The sequence below is a fragment of the Aotus nancymaae genome, unplaced genomic scaffold (genome assembly GCF_030222135.1).
Source record: "Aotus nancymaae isolate 86718 unplaced genomic scaffold, 86718_ANA_hifiasm-v0.15.2.pri h1tg000036l, whole genome shotgun sequence".
NCBI classification, from domain to species: domain Eukaryota; kingdom Metazoa; phylum Chordata; class Mammalia; order Primates; family Aotidae; genus Aotus; species Aotus nancymaae.
In genome coordinates this window covers 20,718,648-20,733,471 of record NW_026988450.1, presented here as the reverse complement: position 1 = coordinate 20,733,471, position 14,824 = coordinate 20,718,648, and the positions used below count along the sequence as shown (strand labels likewise).

The window sequence follows — 14,824 nt, the reverse complement described above, 5'->3', positions numbered from 1 at the left end:
AACCAGAATAAATGCTGCTTCTTCCATGTTGGAAGCAGTCCAGTGTAATCGACCTGCCGCCAGGTAGCTAACTGATTAGGGAATGGTGCCATATGGGAGAGTCAGGTTGGTTTCTGCTGCTGGCAGATTGAGAACTTAGCAGTGGCATCCACTGACTGGAAGTCCATATTGCCTTCATGGTCACCTTGTTTATGAGTTCACTGAATGATGACAGGCGTCTCTGGGAAGGAGGCTGACTGGTATCCACAGCATGGGTCCTCCTATTCACCATCATGGCATTCTATACAGCATTTCTTCTGATCACGAAACTCATTTTATGGTAAGTGAAGTGCAGTAGGAAATGAAATTCACTTGTCTTACATGTTCTCCACCATCCTGAAGCATCTCTGGCTTGATAGAACAGTGGAGGGAGGGAGTACCATTACCATGCTTCTGATTCACTAGCAAAATTTTTGCTTCCTACTCCTGAGATTTTGTGTCCTGCTAGAGGTCTTAGTTCCAAAGGGAAGAATTCTTCCACAAGCAAACACAGCAATGACTCCTTGAACTGGAAGTTAAGATTGTTACCTGGCCACTTTGGCCTTCTCGTGCCTCTGAGTTAGCAGGCAAAGAAGGGAGTTAATGTACTGCTGGGATGGTTGATTCTGATTGCTAAGGGAAACTAGTCTGCAAAGACACGATGGAGATACAAAAAAAGACTGAAATGCAGGAGATCTATTAGGGCGTCTCTTAGTCCTACCATACCCTAGGGTAAAATCAATGAAAAACTACAACCCAATTCAGGCGCAACTACTAATGGCTTACTTAGATTTTCCATGAATGAAGATTTGAGTCACCTGACTAGGTAAACAACCATGACTAGCTGAGTGACGTGCTTGTTGAGGGCAAGGGGAATACAGAATGGATAATGAAAGAAGGTAGTTTTTTTTTTTTTTTCCATAGTTCATATGGAACGCTTCACGAATTTGCATGTCATCCTTGCGCAGGGGCCATGCTAATCTACTCTGTATCATTCCAATTTTAGTATATGTGCTGCCAAAGCGAGCACTTGTTTCTGTTTTTAAATAGAGGCGAGGTCTCACTGTGTTGTCCAGGCTGGTCTCAAGCTCCTGGCCTCAAAAGATCCTCCTGCCTCAGCCTTCCAAAGTGCTGGGATTATAGGCATGAGCCACTGTGCCCAGAACCAAGAAGACAGTTTTAAGTATTAGCTACAACCACATGACCATTTACAGAAATGAAGATGGTAATTGTTTCCTTATTTCTTTAGAATGCATATATGTGCGTATTGGACAAATATCTTGTTTTCTTTCCTCCCATATCTCCTTAACATATAACATAAGATGTATTGATTTTACATCAAGTATTATCAACTTAACATCTGCTGTGGTTTAAATGCGTCCCCCAAAGACCATGTGTTAGAAACTTAATCCCCAAGGCAATAGTGCTGGGAGGTGAGCCTAATGAGAAGTGATTAGGCTATTACCGCAAGAGTGCGTCATTATAAAGGGCGAGTTTCATACCCTTTGTTCTCACTCTCTCACTCTCTCTTTTCCCTTCTGCCATGGGATGATAAAGCACAAAAGCCCTCGCCAGATTTGAGCCTTCAGTCTTGAACTTCCCAGCCTCCAGAATCATGAGTCAACACATTTCTGTTCTTTATGAATTTCCCAGTCTCTAGTATTCTGTTACAGCAGCAGTTAATGTACTAAGACAATATCATAGTAATATTTAAGTTACAAGATGTTAAGAAGAATGAACATTACTCAAGGACTTTGCTTTCTCCTCTGGGAAAAGGGTTAGTGTATTTTTGGTTGCACTCAAGATCGTTGTATCATGTTAGGCAGAAGTATGACTTTGCTATTGTCTTCACTTCGAGATTAAGTATGGCTTGAGAAGGTGTGTAGGGATCCAAGTGGAGAAGTAATAGTCTGTGGTGATTTATTTTATGTGTCAATTCATCTAAGCTGTGGTGCCCAGTTGCTGGGCCAAACACCAGTCTGGATGTTGCTCTGAAGATATTTTTTAGATGTTATTAACATTTAAACCAGTAGTGCCCATTGAAAATTTAAATCAGCTGAAGGCATAAAGAGAAAACACTGAGGCCCCCAAGAAGGAAGGAATTCTGTTTCTAGATTTCCTTAAGAATAAAAGCTATGACATCAATTCTTGCTTCAATTTCAAGCCTACTGGCCTTCCTTGCAAAGTTTGGACTTTCAAGTCTCCACAATTGCGTGAGCCAAATCCTTAAAATTAATCTCTTTATTAGACATACATCTCTAATTTCTGTTTCTCTAGATAACTCTAATACACAAATGTTTGGCTTTTGGCAGATTGCAATCATAGTAATATCATAAAGAAGAAATATATTATGAATATCTATGAAGATGGGATTTAAAATGCAATTAATTATTATGGACTAAAGCCTCTTACATTTGGTAAAATTCTGTTTTCTGTTATAATGCTTACTATAAGTGGGTGCAGAGTTCTTGAAGTGAAGATGATAGATCTAAATTACTTGTGGAGAAAATGCACTTAGGTCTCAAAGTTAAAATTAGCATAAAGGTGTAGAGGTAGCGGTGGGATGGCACTTGTCTCCTAACCGGTGCCCAGCAAAGTGAGAGCCATCTGGGTTGTAGAGGTGTTGCCTTTCTGGTCCTGGTCACCCAATATTCCCACCCACCATTACTTCAGTAGGAATAGGAAGTATTTCAACTTTTATTGCTATAAAATTTCCCCACCTAATTTATATTCTTCTATCCCTTTGTTCATTGATTTTATTGAATTTTAAGAAACAAAAATACCATATTCTAATGGTTTTCTTAGCCACACTCACTCTGCGAATATTTGTTGAGTGCCTAGCATGTGCCACATTTGCTGTAAATTTCATTCAGATAGAGTTTATTCAGTACTGGGTCTCTAGTACTTTTTGTTTGTTTGTTTGAGACAGAGTCTTGCTCTGTCACTCAGGCTGGAGTGCAATGGTGCAGCCTCAACCTCCTGGGTTCAAGCGATCCTCACACCTCAGCCTTTCGAGTAGCTGGAACCACAGGTGATCATTAACTAATTAAAAAAAAAAAAGGCTAAGTTTGAAGAAAGTTTTTTGTAGAGATAGGTGTCTCACCATGTTGCCCAGGCTGGCCTCAAGCTCCTGGGCTCAAGCAATCCTCCCACCTCGGCCTCCAAAAGTGTTAACATAACAGGCATGAGCTAACATGTCTAGCCTCCAGTACTTGAACTAGAGTAGAAACTAAAGAAATTTTCACTGAATTAATAAATGGAAAGAAGCGTATCCTATCTTTTTTTTTTTTTTTGAAATGGAGTCTCGCTCTGTCCCCCAGGCTGGAGTGCAATGGCACAATCTGGGCTCAACTTCCGCCTCCTGGGTTCTAGCAACTTCCCTTCCTCAGCCTCCCAAGCAGCTGGGACCACCCTCCCAGCATGTCCAGCCAATTTTTATATTTTTAGAAGAGATGGGCTTTCACCATGTTGGTCAGGCTGGTCTCGAACTCCTGACCTCAAGTGATCCACCCACCTCAGCCTCCCAAAGTGCTGGGATTACAGGCTTGAGCCACCACGCCCAGCCCAATCTTTTTTTTTTTTTTAATCATTTTGTGCATTATCTCCTGGGCTTCATGTCAAAGGCTGTTAATAAATGCGTCTTAGTTACGAATATAACAAATCATTTAGTGACTATTAGTTGTGGCAAGAAGGCTTTTTTAAAAACTGTGTTTTATGAAAGGCTTTGAAGTCTTAGATGGAAGGCACAAACAATCTTCGTGCACTTATTTCCAAAGTTTACTTTTTCATTGATTGGTGGTGAAGTAACGTGTGTTTTCCTATAGAAACAAGGTTTTTGAGGGGCTTAAATTCTCAGACCTGCCCTTCTAATACCTGTGACATCAGTAATAGTACTGTACTGGTAATAGAACATAACCATTATATGTGTTTTTGTGGAAAACTATATGCACTTGGATGGGGACTCTGCTAAACACGTATAGATGAATATGGCGCATCTCAGGGTAATGTAGTTGCCCTGTTGGGGAATGCTCAAAGTCACCTGGGCTTGGGATTTAACCCTTAGGCAGCAAGGGTTCCAGAGAAAGAAAAGCAATCATCTCCAGAGAGAGGTAGAACTCAGATATGAGGCATGTGATATTGTCAATGAAACCACTATTAAAGAGGGAGAGAAACAGCTGCAAAGCCCACAATACGGAGAGAGAAGAGGAATGAGAGTAAGAGAAGAGTCCAGGCGGAGGCAGAAAGAGAAGGGAGTTTAGTCATGAAAGAGCTTTGTCAGTCTTAGGCGGTGGTTAGTGGGCCATGTGTAATTCAGAGGCAAAGTGTACGAGAAAGTACCCAATATTAGTAATTTATTTTAAAACTTGGTCTAAAAGAAAAGCAGGGTCTAAATGTTAGCTTTTGTTGTTTTATAAGAAAAGAATGTGATTAAATAAAACAGTTATTGTAGAAGAAATTTAAACTTTTTAAACTAAATATCATATATACTGAGAAAATAGTTATAACGTGTGACAGATACAAGGAATAATAAATATTCACATACCTACCACTCAGTTTAAGAACTTAGACATTAATCATCTAAAAGGGCATGGGGGTGGGGCAAGAGACCAACTGCAATTTCTCTGGTATTTGTGTGTCTGGAACTTCATAATTATTTGGGGAGAAAAACTGAAAACAAAACAAACAACCCAGGAGCCTAGGCATTTAATCAAAGATGTTAAAAAAAAAGGACATTCATAAACAATGGACTAATTAAAGTATAACATTGATTGACTCTGTAAATGTTTTGAATAAAAACAGAGTTTTGTATTTTAGAGCTCAGGGACTATTGCTGGAATGGGTGTTCAGTGGTAAGATTCTCTGTCAAGTGGTCCATGTTTATAAAGCCTATTTCAAAAGAAGTGAAGGGTGTATTCTTGTGAAGATGGTTTTTCTAATGAGGCCAAAGAGCAATTATTTAGATGCACTCTGTTTTGCAAAGACATTTTTCTATCCTAACTGCAACTGAACACCAACATAGGTCTCTGGACCTAGGGTTTTATAAAAACTCTTGCATTTTAACTAAAGGAGTCTGTTGTTTTTTGAATGTGCTTTAGTTCCTGGATACAGTGTTTCGGAGCTGCATGGAATCTTAAAAATGTAGGACTCAGGTATGAAACTGAGTCCTAGATGCATTTAATTACATGTCCAGAAGATTTTCTGGAAAAAGTTCTAGAGATGGACGGTGGTGAGGGTTGCACAACAAGGTGAATGCATTTAATGCCACCAAATTGTGGCTTAAAAATGGCTAAAATGGCAAATGTTATGTTACGCATAAAGAAAGACACACACACAAAATGCTGAAGCCTCATTGATTATGGGTTCAGATTCTGGTCTAGAACCTATGTCTCTATTCTAAGAGAGGCTCCATCAGCCTATTTGAACTGAACCTTTTTTTTTTTTTTTAAGACAGAATCTGACTCTGTCATCCAGGCTGGAGTGCAGTGGCGCCATGACAGCTAACTGCAACTTCTGCCTCCTGGCTTCAAGTGATTCTCATGCCTCAGCATCCCCACACCTGGTTAATTTTTAGTAGAGACAGAGTTTTGCCATGTTGGCCAGGCTGGTCTTGAACTCTTGGCCTCAGATAATCTACCTGCCTTGGCCTCCTAAAGTGCTGGGATTACAGGCGTGAGCCACTGTACCCAGCCCGCCATGAACTTTTATGTAAAGTGGTGTTAAGTCAGGTGAAGCCAATACCTGGTGTTATGTCTATCTGTATTCCAGTTTTTACATACTAGCAGTATTTAAGTGAGATATGATTCTCACATTGGGCTTAATTTATTAGATTCTACTTTTTTTTTTTTTTCTGAGATGGAGTCTTGCTCTGTTTCCCAAGCTGGAGTGAAGTGGCACGATCTTGGCTCACTGCAACCTCTGCCTCCTGGGTTCAAGCAACTCTCCTGTCTCAGCCTCCTGAGTATAGATTCTACTTTTAATAGATATCTAGAGCTTTCTTTTGGAGTTACTAGAGATAAACCAAGAGAAAAGAAATCTTTGGATAAAATGTCAATACTTAAGTTGATTCTATATATCTTTAGTTTATATATTTACATATATAAATATGTTGTTTTACTATTATTTGTACTTATACTAAAACTATTATTTGTACTTAACACTAAAATTAAACAAACAAACTTTATTGGCAACTATATCAGCTTATTTTTGTAAAGTAATCTTTTATTTTCTATTTTTATTCTTTTTTAAGGCAGACGAGGTCTCGCTTCATTGCCCAGGCTGGAGTATAGTGGTGTTACCGTAGCTCACTGCTGATTGAACTTCTGGGCTCAAGCAGTCCTTCCACCTCAGGTCTCAAGTAGCTGGAATTATAGCTGCTAGCCACCATGCCTGGCTGTAAAGCAATATTTTATGAAGCAGCTGTGCTAAAATCAGTGAGGAATACTAAGAAATCTAAAATATAATCCTTGTCTTCAGGGAGTTTGCAGTCTAGTTAGGGAGGGAGATTCAGTAAATGCAAACAACAATAACATTTTAAAAATTGAAGTGTAATATACATAGGTAACTAAATCATTTGAATACTATGAATATACTGTACACAAACGTTTCATAAAATGAACATGTCCATGTAAGCTCCACTCGGATTAGAAACAGAATATTCTCAGAATCCTCAAGTCTCTCTCGTGTGCCTTCCTAGGCCCCACTTACCCGGCAAAAGGTAACAACTGTCCTGGTATCTATCACCATAGATTAGTTTTGTCATCTTTGACCTTTATGTAAATAGCATCATACAGTAGTGTTCTTTGGTATCTGGTTTCTTTTACTCAAGATTATTTCTATATGACTTATACATGTTATCGTGTGAAGCTACAGTTTGTTCATTTTCATTTCAGTATAGTATTCCATTGAACAAAAATGTTGTAATTCACTCATTCTTCTGTTGAAGAACTCTATAGGATACATACTAAGGAGTAGAATTATTAGGTCATCCAGGAGACATACTTAGCCTTTCTTTTTTTTTTTTTTTTTTGGAATTGCTCTGTCATGTGGGCAATCTTAGCTCACTGTAACCTCTGCCTCTTGGTTCAAGCGATTCTCCTGCCTCAGCCTCCTGAGTACCTGGGACTACAGGCACATGCCACCACGCCCGGCTAATTTTTGTATTTTTAGTAGAGACGGGGTTTCACCATGTTGGCCAGGATGGTCTCTATCTCTTGACCTCATGATCCACACGCCTCAGCCTCCCAAAGTGTTGGGATTACAGGTGTGAGCCACCGCGACTGGCCCATGCTCAGCTTTAATGGATGTTGCCAAACAGTTTTCAATTTACATGCCAAATTTTCATTTTCTTTTCTTTCTTTCTTTTTTTTTGAGACGGAGTCTTGCCTTATCGCCCAAGCTGTAGTGCAGTGGCGCAATCTCGGCTCCCTGCAATCTCTGCCTCCTGGGTTCAAGCAATTCTCCTGCCTCAGCCTCCCAAGTACCTGGGACTACAGGCGTGCGCCACCATGCCCAGCTAAGTTTTTTTGTATTTTTAGTAGAGATGAAGTTTCACCATGTTGACCAGGATGGTCTCCATCTCCTGACCCCATGATCCACCCACCTCAGCCTCCCAAAGTGCTGGGATTACAGGCATGAGCCACCGCATCCGGCCCAAGTTTTCATTTTCTAATTGTTTTTAATATATAGGAATACAATTAATTTTTGTATATTGACCTCCCATTCTAGAGATCTTATTAAATTTAATTCTAATAGTCTGTAGATTCTTTCGGATTTTTCACATAAACATTCGTGCCATCTGCAAATAATGACAGTTCTATTTCTCCCTTAGCAATCCTTATGCCTTTTTTTTTCTTTTATCACATTGGCTAGAACTGCCTGTACAATGTTGGATACAAATGGTAATACTAGACATACTATTTGCAATTCTCTTTCCCAATCTCAGGGGGAAGCTATAAATGTTTCACCATTGAGTACAATGTTTGTTATCGGCTTTTTTGTATATATACTTCTTTATATTGGGGAACTTCCTTCTCACTCAACTTTCTAAATGCCAATAGTACTTTATTTAGGTATAATTTGCATATATTAATAGCAAACTACACAAATCCTAAGGGTACAACTCAATACATTTTTGACAATGGTTTGTCAAAATGTAACTATCATCTAGATCCATATTCATCATCCCAGAATATTTCTTCATCCCTCCAAAATTCTGTCTTCCCTTTTTCCAGTCAATCTGCACCCCCACAACCCTAGCATCAACTTTCATCATTATAATATTCATTGTGCTTGCTCCTGTAGTATTCTAGTATAAATGGAATTGTACAGAATGCACTCATATGACTACTTTTGCTTAGCAAAATGCTTCTGACATTCATTCATGTTGTTGCCTAGTTCAGTAATTTGTTCCTTTTTATTGTTGAGTACTATTCCATTGTATGAATATACTTCGCTTTGTTCCTCCACATAGCTTGATGATGGAAATTAGTTTTTAGGTTTTCACTATCATGAATAAAACACCTATTAATGTTCTATACAATCTTTTGGTGAACATCTGTTTTCATTTCTCTTAGAAAAATACCTCGGAGAACTGTTGGGTAGAATTGTGTATGCTTAACTTTAATAAGAAGTTTCTGTTTTCCAAGGTGTTTGTACAATCCTGCCAGCAAAGAATGAGAGTTCCAATTTTCCACATTCTCCTCAATATTTGATATTGACAGTCTTTTTTGTTTCTTTTTTAGACAAGAGTCTCATTCTGTCACTCAGGCTGGAGTGCAGTGGCACAATCTCAGCTCACTACAACCTCCGCCTCCCAGATTTAAGCAATTCTCCTGCCTCAGCCTCCCGAGTAGCTGGGATTAGAGGCGTGCTCTACCATGCCCAGCTAATTTTTATATTTTTAGTAGAGACAGGGTTTCATCATGTTGGCCAGGCTGGTCTCAAACTCCTGACCTCAGGTGATCCGCCCACCTCAGCCTCCCAAAGTGCAGGGATTACAGACATGAGCCACTACACCTGGCCACTCTCTTTCTTTCTTCTCTTTCTCTCTCTCTCTTTCATTCTTTCTTTCACACAGGTTCTTGCTCTCTTGCTGAGGCTAGAGTGCAGTGGCGTGATTATGGCTCACTGCAGCCTCAGCATCACAGGTTCAAGTGATCTCCTGCCTCAGCCTCCCGAGCAGGTGGGACTACAGGTGTGTGCCACCACACCTGGCTTATTCTTTATTTAATTTTTGTAGAGATGGAGTTTCATCATGTTGCCCAGGCTAGTCTTGAACTCCTGGGTTCAAGCTATTCTCCTGCCTTGGTCTCCCAAAGTGCTTGGAATACAAGCATGGCCCATGTTTCCTTCTAGGCGCTTTATAGTTTGGGTTTTATCATTTAAGTCTGTTATTCATCTTGAATTCATTCTTGGGTATGGTAAAAGGTCAATATTTTCTCCATACTGATATCTATTGTAGCACTACTTATTGATAAGACTTTCCTTCTTTTATTGAATTTCTTTGACAACTTTGTACAAAATCCATTGACTATAAATCTGGGTGCCTATTTCTGAATTCTCTATTCTGTTCCATTGATCTGTTTGTCCATTCTTACACCAATATTACACTGTCTTAATTAGTGTAGCTTTATAGTAAATATTGAAGCCAGCAGTGTAAGTCATTCAGCTTGTGCTTCCTCAAGTTTGCTTTGGCTATTCTAAGTAATATATATTTGCATATAGATTTTAGAATTAGTACCTCAATTTTTATTTAAAAATCTTGCTGGGATTTTGATTGGGATTGCATTGAATCTATAGATCCATTTGGGAAGTACTGACATTTTAATACTGAAGACATCTTAATAATGTTTTCTAAAACAGAAATGAGGTCTTGCTTTGTTGCCCAGGCTGGTCTCAAACTCTTTGCCTCAAGTGATCCTCCCGCCTCAGCTTCCCAAAGTGCAGGGATTACAGGCATGAGCCACTTCACCTGGTCTCATCTCTTTTTAAAAATCTAATTTTTTTGGCCTGGCATGGTGGCTTATGCCTGTAATCTCAACACTTTGGAAGGCTGAAGTGGGCGGATCACTTGAGCTTTAGGAGTTCAAGACCAGCCTGGGTAAGATGGTAAAACCTCATCTCTACAAAAAAAAAAAAAAAAAAAAAAAAAAAAAAAAAGTTGGGCGTGGTGGCACATGCCTGCATTCTTGACTATTAGGAAGGTCAGGGCTGCAGTGAGCTGTGATTGTGCCACTGCACTCTCTGGCCTGAGTGACAGAGTAAGATCCTGTCACAATAAAATAAAATAAAATAAAATAAAATAAAATAAAATAATTAATTTTTTAAGAGACAGGGTATTACTGTGTGTTGTCCATGCTGGCCTGCGACTCCTATGCTCAAGTAATTGTCCCGCCTCAGCCTCCCAAGTGGTTGGGACTACAAGCATGTGCCACTGTGCCCAGTCCATTTCTGTTTTTAGGCTGTTGTGAATTTCTATTAGCATTTTTTTCTCAATGTAGAGATCATGCACATCTTTCATTAAATTTATTCCTAAATATTTGATTTTTTAAATGCTTTTGTAAATGGCATTTAAAAATTTTTTATTTTCCAGTTGTTTCATGCTAACATACAGAAGTAATACAATTGACATTGTACCTTGTGATCCTACATTCATTTTAGTAGTTTATGGATTCTTTTGAATTTTATATGTACACTATCTCATCATTGGTGAATAAGTTGGGTTTTACCTCCTTCCAATTCATTCTCATCTTATTACACCGATAAAATTTGCAGAGATGCTAAATAACTTGCCCAAGTTCACACACTTAGTAAGAGCCAAGATTGAAACTCACGTCAATCTTATTCCAGAATACACTGGAATGAGTGTGGGTGTGCTAATATTTGTTTTTGTTTAAGAAATAAGGGAGGTATGAATAGAAAAAGTAGTTAGGGACATATCAAAGAGGTTCTTAATTTAAGGTAAAGGAATTGAATTGTATTCTGTAGGTAATGAAGGATCATTAAGTGTTTTCAAGTGGGAAATTAACAAAATAAGACCAGGGGATGAATCTTGTGACAGTGTACAGTATGACTTGAAGGGAGCCCATTCATTCATTTATTCAGTCTTTTCATGATCATTTATTGAGTACCCTGTATGTTCTAGGAATTATTATAGGTACTGAGAAATGACGATCTTTCTTTCTTTTCTTTCTTTCTTTGTCTTTCTTTTCTCTCTCTTTTTTTTTTTTTTTTTAAGACAGTGTCTAGCTCTGTCACCAGGCTGGATTGCAGTGGCACCATCTTGGCTCACTGCAACCGCTGCCTCCTGGGTTCAAGCAATTCTCCTGCCTCAGCCTTCCAAGTAGCTGGGACTACAGGTGCACATCACCATGCCCATATGATTTTTTTTCTTGTATTTTTAGTAAAGATAGGGTTTCACCATGTTGGCCAGATGGTCTCGATCTCTTGACTTCGTGATCCACCCGCCTCGGCCTCCCAAAGTTCTGGGATTACAGGCGTGAGCCACCACGCCTAGCCAATAATGTGTTTCTTAGAGCAGTAGAGATACAAGTGATGAAGAGTAGAATCCTAACATAATCTTAGGTATGCAGTGAAGGCAGGTCTGTGACTTGGCATTAATTACTTGACATCTCTCAAGCTCAGTTTTATCGTAAGTAAAATGGGAATAATAACACATATAATGATTACTTTAGTAAGAAAAAAATGTATGTAACATGCTTGACCTGTATTAGATATTTATTTATGGTAGCTATAATATTTAAGGGATTTAGAAGAGAGCAAACAATAAGAATGAAACATTTCATCACATAGTTGTTCAATAATCAAATTGACAACTGTTTTAACTGACCCCCCCACCCCATGATTGCACTGTAATAGAATCAACTATAGATTTTTGCTTTGGCAATTTAAGAGTGCACCAAAATAGAGATAACTGTGCTACACACAGGTTTAGCTAATGTAATAATATTCCCTTACATCTGTATAAAGAACTTGATATTAACAAAGTGCATTTATTTACACCATTTTGAGTCTTGCAACAATTACACAGATGAGGAAATTGCAATGTTTAGTGACTCGAGGTCACACAGTAAGTTACAGAGACACTTCACATCATATTTGCTTATTCTATAGCTCTTTTTGCCATATTGTTACCTCTAATTATCTCATGATGCATGCTAGCAGTGTTAACTCAAAAATAGTGTAGAATCTCCTACTTTTATGCAATTTACTTATGAAAAAAGTGAGTACTTTGAAAACTGTGTGAGAAGGCAGATAAAAATAAAAATTCTTGTCTTACAGCAGTCATTCTGATTATTCCTGTTATATTATTAAATATATAATTTGTCATTTTCTTTTCTTTGTTGCATTTATGATTCTGCTGACATTTTTGGTGTTTCCTTGCCTAATCCATTCATGGTACGTTGCTTCTACTTCTACTACATTTCAATAATTTCCTTCCCCTTTATGATCTGCACCCACATATTTTTTCCTTTTGGGTTGTTCTCTCTTGGTAATATACCCAGTTCCTATGTCTTTGCCTTTTTTCTTTCCTTCTTCCTTATTTTCCTTTGTGTCATTAAGTCAACTTATCTACTGCCTTTTCTGCCTTTTCATTTTACATGATCACAGTGAGGATCCATTAAAAATTATGGCTAGTTTTTATAAACAATTGTTCTGAGATCTCACGGGAATCAAAGTTCTTTCAAGGTATGGAAAATGTTTTTTATAAACATGTTTTATGAGCAAGGCATTGGAGGATAAGGTGCGGAAGGGGACGTGAGGATTGGAATATATACTATTATTTATATTTCACAGATTCAATAAAACAACAAACACACAATTCCTTGTTAGGTGCTATACAAAGAAGAAGACGACTAGGTCTTGGGCTCTGCAGAGCTTACAATCTAGTGAAAAAGAAAGACAAATATATAAACAACTCTAGTGCAAGACAGAATACTGTTACAGCAAGAGCACGAAGTTTAGAGGGTGCTCAGAGATTGTACAAGAGAGAGTTTAAGTCACACAATTCAAGCTCAGGCAATTGAGTAGCACCTGGGCATGGAACTCATCTACTATGCTCTCAGAGGTTTTTGTTTATTTCTTGTAAGAAAACGTCTTCAGCCGTCATAAGAAGTTTTGAATAATATGGGAATGCAATGGTGGGGAGTCGTTTGTTTGCAGAGGTTTCATGAGTAGTTTTAAAAAGTGTGAAATCTATGATCGCAGAGGACTGATGGACTCTGGACTTCCGCCAAAATGGGAGGGATGGGAAGCACGAAGGAAAATCCTTTTTTTTTTTTTTTTTTTTTTTAAATCACAACTCCTAATAACTCACAGTTGGGGGTGAGGACAGGAAAGCAAATCCGCAGTTCAGCATTGTGACAAACCTCAGGTGACTCCTACCCCATTGTAGACACGCTACAGACTGGTATTAGCAGAAGATAGGCCATAGACAAACTTCATTTCCTCTCAAAGCTTTGGGAACATAACTCTATTATTCCAGCTAGCTAAAAAAAAAAAAATCTTTAAAAATGTACATTAATATATAGTCATTGCAAACATTTCAAACGCTAGAAAGGTGTGCAAAATAAAAAGTGGAAGTGCCTCATCACCCACTTCTTACATCCCCCAGCGCCAACATTTGTTGTTATAGGCTTCTAGGCATTTTCCATCCACAAACATACACCCCACATACTTTTTTGTTCTTTTCCCAAATAAAATTGGTGGTACACCCACATACTTTAGCATGGGCTTTGGAGCTCACCAGAACTGGGCTCAAATCCTCTCCTGTGTGACCCTGGGCAAATTACTTGTTTAAGCTTCCACTTTTATTGTGAAGTGAAAAGCGGTAATGACTTCGGAAGGTTTTAAGATTAAGGTCTATATCGTATATACGTCACTCAGCACAGTGAGATACATAGTAAGTGTTCATTAAACATTCTTATTGTCTCCCGCAAGTGACCTTTCTCATAGTAAAAGCAGGGAATATGTTTCCGTCATAGTTTGATAACTGCCGTTAAACAAACGTTGCTGATTTTTTTCAACTAATTACAGTATAAGTTGGAAAAAAACTTACTTTTCCAAAGCATAAAACAGATCCGTCCAAGTAACACTTAACGCCAATCTCCACTAGTTCATGTCTAGAGAATGGACTTTCCAATACAAACTTTTGTGATTTCATGACGTGCCGAGAATTCTCAACCACGTTAAGTTTTACACCCTGTGTGCAGCATTTGCTTTATCCCGTAATTGTGGGACGGGACCCCTTCCAGCTCCCACAGTCGCGCTTCTCCATCTCCTCGAGATAGGAGTGCAATGGGAGAAGCCTCTCCCCGTTGGAGCCGTGGGGGACTTGACGGATGCGGGGCGCCTCCCGGGATCAGCGACAGGACCCGTTGGGTGGGGTGAGGTGCGCCCGAGGGGTGCTGGCCCAGGGGCCCGGCCGGACGGGCGGGAGGGTCCTCTCTCGGCGACCCTAGGACTCGGCTCTCCCCGATCTTCATCTTGGGGAACGTCCCTGCCGTCTGCAGCCCCCCGGTCCCACTGCCTCTGACTTGGCGGCCCGGGCCCGTCCCAGTCGCTAGTTTTGTTTTTGGCATTGCCCTTTGCCCTCCCATGCGGTCCTCTGTTGACTCTCTCTTCAGTTCCAGTCACCCCTAGGTCACCCTTCCTCTACCACAGTCACCCATTTTGTACCCTGTCCCCTTACTCTTCTTCACCTCTCCCCGGGCCGCCTTCTCAGAGGACTCTGCTTAAGGAGATGCTGCGGACCCCACGGCCAGGGGCTGCTCCCCGGACAACCCTG

At 39.5% G+C, this 14,824-nt stretch overlaps 1 non-coding gene across 1 annotated transcript; it reads right to left on the bottom strand.

Moving 5' to 3' along the window:
• Positions 1-941: 941 nt before the first annotated feature.
• On the bottom strand, positions 942-1,048 carry LOC135278119 (U6 spliceosomal RNA). Its single transcript, XR_010345677.1, has one exon. It is a non-coding gene; the product is annotated as a U6 spliceosomal RNA (small nuclear RNA).
• Between the last annotated feature and the right edge of the window lie 13,776 nt (positions 1,049-14,824).